General features: G+C 35.6%; 1 long non-coding RNA gene across 2 annotated transcripts; it reads left to right on the plus strand.

Annotated features, from left to right (window-relative positions):
• Positions 1 to 2,442: 2,442 nt before the first annotated feature.
• LOC139353164 (uncharacterized) lies at positions 2,443 to 3,797 on the plus strand. 2 transcript variants are annotated; one of them, XR_011604319.1, is made up of 3 exons: positions 2,443 to 2,772; positions 3,333 to 3,433; positions 3,631 to 3,797. It is a non-coding gene; the product is annotated as an uncharacterized lncRNA (long non-coding RNA). The 2 variants fall into 2 exon arrangements; XR_011604318.1 differs by lacking the exon at positions 2,443 to 2,772 and adding an exon at positions 2,834 to 3,094.
• Positions 3,798 to 4,841: the final 1,044 nt, after the last annotated feature.

The raw sequence follows: 4,841 nt of genomic DNA on the forward strand, positions 1-4,841 counted from the left end.
TTCAATATTAGAGGAATTGCGTGAAGAAATGATTATATTTTAATGGGTATAAATAGGAAGGACAAATATGTTTTACATTTATAAACATCATGTCTGTCGACAAGCTTGGACTTTTTTCTGTTGATATTGAGAGAGTATTCATCGATGAGGACGGTGACGGTGAGGACGATGAATGCTCAAAATAAACGTATAAAAAACGGATCTAAGCCTTTAGACAACAATGATCTAGCAACGAAACAATATACTGATGAGATCCCGGAAAGTTGGGAGAAGATTTAAGAAAAATTATTACTCAAAATGTTAATCGTCGACTCACAAAAATTTCAAGCTTAGAAAATAAAATTGAATTGAATAATAAGAGGGCAGACAGCGCTGACCAAATTTTTGCCAAAAATTCTGGAAAGGATTAAAACCATTGAGGACTATATATTTAAAAATGTAACAAGCCCGATATTATTACCGAAAAAACCACAATTGAGTTAGAAGGTGTCGCTTTTCAGCCTATTGGAAGAATATGATTATTATATGATATGATGATCGTAAATGAGTTGCACGGACCATCTCGAAAAAACTTTCAACGAAGAAGAGTGATTACAAGGGGTATAAACGATCTGTGGCAAGCAGATTTGGTTGAAATGGGAGCCTTTTCAAAATCTAATGATGGGTACCGATACTTGTAGAACAGTCTACAAGTATCGGTAGACACATTTTCGAAATATGCTTGAATGATGCTTTCCAAGCCATGAAGAGAAAATTTAAATCGGGTCATGGAACACCAAAAAACCTGCAAACTGATGATGGCACTGAATTCTTTAATTCTAAATTTAAGGTATTACTAAAAAGTTATAGGATAAATCATTACTCACTTTCGGTACTCTAAAAGCATCAATAGTTGAACGTTTCAATAGAACTCTTAAAATTAAAGTGTCGTGAATTTAGTTTCAATGGAAAATATAAGTGGATAGATATGTATAAGCAATTAATTAATAAATATAATGATGGAGTGCATACAACAATAAAAATGAGTCCAAGTAATGTCAGTTCTTCCAATAAAAAACAAATATTACAAACATCGTATAATCACCTGAAAATATTTGTTGCAAGTAAATTCCATTATGGAGACCACGTTCGTATTGGTAAATATAAACATATCTTTGAGAAAGGGTATATACCAAACTATACAACTGAAATCTTTAAAATTAGAAAGGTGAACAATACATACCCTAAAACATACTTACTTGAAGATTTAGATGGTAGCCCGATTCAGGGCGGATTCTGTAAAGAAGAACTGAAAAAACACGATTCCCCCACATATACCTAGTTGAAAAAGTTGTAAGGTGAAAAGGAAATAAAGTTTTGGTTAAGTGGCTCGGGTTTTCAAAGACTAGCTGGATAAATAAGAGAGACATTTTGTAGTATAATAAATGATTTATTTAATTAATTTTTATATATATATTTATCATATCTTATATTAAGTTTAATATTAATATTTTTGTACAATGTTTTAAAGTACAAATAAATATAATAAAACTACTTTTTACAAACTCAAAATCATTTTCATTTATATTTTCAAAAGTCTTGATCATAATAAAACATCTCCAATTCAACTGATTTATAAAATAGTTATTATACCCGTTACTCGTAGAGTAAAAGGGTATACTAGATTCGTCGGAAAGTATGTAACAGGCAGAAGGAAGCGTTTCCGACCCCATAAAGTATATATATTCTTGATCAGGATCACTAGCCGAGTCGATCTAGCCATGTCCGTCTGTCCGGATGAACGCTGAGATCTCGGAAACTATGAGAGCTAGGCTATTGAGATTTGGCGCGCAGATTCCTGAGCTTCTTACGCAGCGCAAGTTTGTTTCAGTAGACTGCCACGCCCACTCTAACGCCCACAAAACGCCCAAAACTGTAACTCCTACAGTTTTGATGCTAGATAGAAAATTTTAACTGAAATGTATTAGTCTTGTCAATACCTATCGAATTTTGCTACGCCCACTCTAACGCCCACAAACCTCCAAAGAAAAAAGCTATGACGTCAGAGCCAGACAATGCGAAATGTTTTTACGCGTGTATGTGTGTGTATGTAAATACCCTGCAGTTCCAAAATTGAGTTAAGCGCCCAATCATCACGAAGCCGACTGCGACGTCGGCAGAGAAGCCAGCGATGCCGGCAGAGCTGAGCGCAACGGCGGCAAAGCGACGCGCTCTCAGTCGGGTCCGCAAAGAGAACGCACAAAAAAGTAATTTTGGGCTCTCCCTCTCTCGTCAAGTCTCAGACGAAAAAGTGCGCGTGAAGGGAAGGAGGCCCAGCAACTAAAATATATAGACCTTTGTGCACCCTTGCCTTTTGAATAATGCGACATTTGTTCGTAAATGTTAAAACAACGATTTAAAATAATAGGTTTCTGTTTTAAAATATTTTTATTTCTTAAACAAATTTATATGTTTATTAATATAATTTAATAATATGTAAAGTTTTAAAAATATATTTTTATAAACCGATTTGCATAGTCGAATATGTCTATAAATACCCTGCTTTTATGTGCAAGATGCATAGACCAAACGGGACATGCAAAAAAAACAACAACGGCTTAGCGGAACCGTTGTTGTTGTTGCTTGTTGTTTTTCTGGAAGGCACGCGCCTTTTTTCGTCTTTTCACTTGCGTTTACTTTAGTGAAGGAGTTAGAAGTTGAAGCAAACATACCAGCAATTTACTAATTTAAATTAAATTAGTGCCTTAAAAGTGAAAAAGAAACGATTCCCAGGTAAGTCTGTCGCAGACTAATAATATTTAAAACAGTGAGAGTAAAAAACAAGATAATCTATATTAAAAATAAGGGAAATACAAGATTCCCAAAATAACACGTGGCGGAAAAAAAATAGCTGTGAAAAATATTAATTTTTGACGTGAAAAGCAACAAATGGTGCATATAATAAACAAATCTGTGAAAGAATTTAAAAATCTTATTGAGTGCAAAGTTTCTAGGGACAAAAAATAAGAGATGTTTGTTTTTAAAACTTATATTTGTGGTTAAAATTCGATAAAAATGAATATTAATAACATTTAACAACAATTCTTACTTTTGTGTACGTATTTAAATAAAAATCTCAAACATCTCCAATTTTCAGTTCCTGGAAAAGTTTTATTTTTTTTCCGCAACTGCAAAATAAATAAATGTTTTAATAAATAATATAAAATACATAAATAATGTGTGGTTTATTTTTCGTAATAATTGTTTACAACAAAATAAAATAAATCAAGTGACCGAAAACAAAAGTTTGCTAATTTCTTCTCGATATTTTTTGCATTTTCTTATATTTTTAGACAAGGCTGAAGGTAAATCTATAAAAAAATGGAAGGCTAAATCGTTCCATCTTAAGCATATTATCCGAGGAACTTGTTCTGTCCCACAACTTACTTATTAAGTAAGTTTTTATTGAGGCTGAAAGTAACTATTGTTTGTAAGTTTAATTTTTAAAAGACTTCTGGGATTTTTACATTGAATGCCAAAGATAACATTTCTTTTATTATAAATAAATCTTACAAATAACGATTACTTTCGGTCACTCGTTTTTATTCTCGTCTTGTTTTATTTTTAAAACTAATTTTTTTCTAATACTAGATGCAATCGCCCTGGTCGATCCCTCGGAGCCTCCCGAAAAGGCGCTGCAGAAGGCAATGCGGTGCGTTAAAAACCAGATGCTGAGGAGGAGGTGCCAGCGACCCCGATAACACCGGAAACCCCCGAGCTCAATTTTTAAAATAAACAAATAAAAATAAAAATTACAACTGAAATTTTTTTTGCTGCTAAGCGCTCAACGTGCGCTGAAAGTGCGCTTTTTCGCTGCTTGAATGAGCGCTCAACGTGTGCTGAATGTGTGCTTTTATCGCTGCTCAATCGAGCGCTCAACATGTGCTGAACGTGCGTTTTTTCAGCTGCTCCATCGAGCGCTCAACATGTGCTGAACGTGTGCTTTTTCAGCTGCTCAATCGAGCGCTCAGGAGGGTGCTCAAAAAAGCGCTCAATGAGTGCTATTTTTTGAGCACTGATGAACCCTAGGACATGCCTATGTTAATTTCAGCACATAGCTCCATACAAATTGTGCGCTCATTGAGCGCTGAGTGATGAGCTTTTTGCAGTGATTGAGTGCTCAATAAGCGCTGAATGGTACTGCAGGGTAGTTGCCGGCCGAACTTAGCGGCAAAGAAAAAAGCGCTGCCGGCGCTCAGAAAGAGAAAAGTGCGCGGATAACTTATTCTATTGAATAATGAACCCTTTATCCATTTGTCCCATTGACGGGCAAAAACCTTTAAAGATCTGTACATCTTTATTTATCTCTTTCAAAGAATATGAATTAGCTTAATAAATACCTATAGATTGTCCCAAAAAAACTTTTCCGTTTTCAGTCCAATGCTCTCAAACCAAAGTAGTTAGGACAAGCCTTCCCTGCAGTACCATTCAGCGCTTATTGAGCACTCAATCACTGCAAAAAGCTCATCACTCAGCGCTCAATGAGCGCACAATTTGTATGGAGCTATGTGCTGAAATTAACATAGGCATGTCCTAGGGTTCATCAGTGCTCAAAAAAAAGCACGCATTGAGCGCTTTTTTGAGCACCCTCTTGAGCGCTTTTTTGAGCAGCAGAAAAAGCACACGTTCAGCACATGTTGAGCGCTCGATTGAGCAGCTGAAAAAGCACACGTTCAGCACATGTTGAGCGCTCGATTGAGCAGCTGAAAAAGCGCACGTTCAGCACATGTTGAGCGCTCATTCAAGCAGCGAAAAAGCGCACATTTAGCACACGTTGAGCGCTTAGCAGCAAATAAAATTTC

This window comes from Drosophila suzukii, chromosome 3 (genome assembly GCF_043229965.1).
Source record: "Drosophila suzukii chromosome 3, CBGP_Dsuzu_IsoJpt1.0, whole genome shotgun sequence".
NCBI lineage: Eukaryota > Metazoa > Arthropoda > Insecta > Diptera > Drosophilidae > Drosophila > Drosophila suzukii.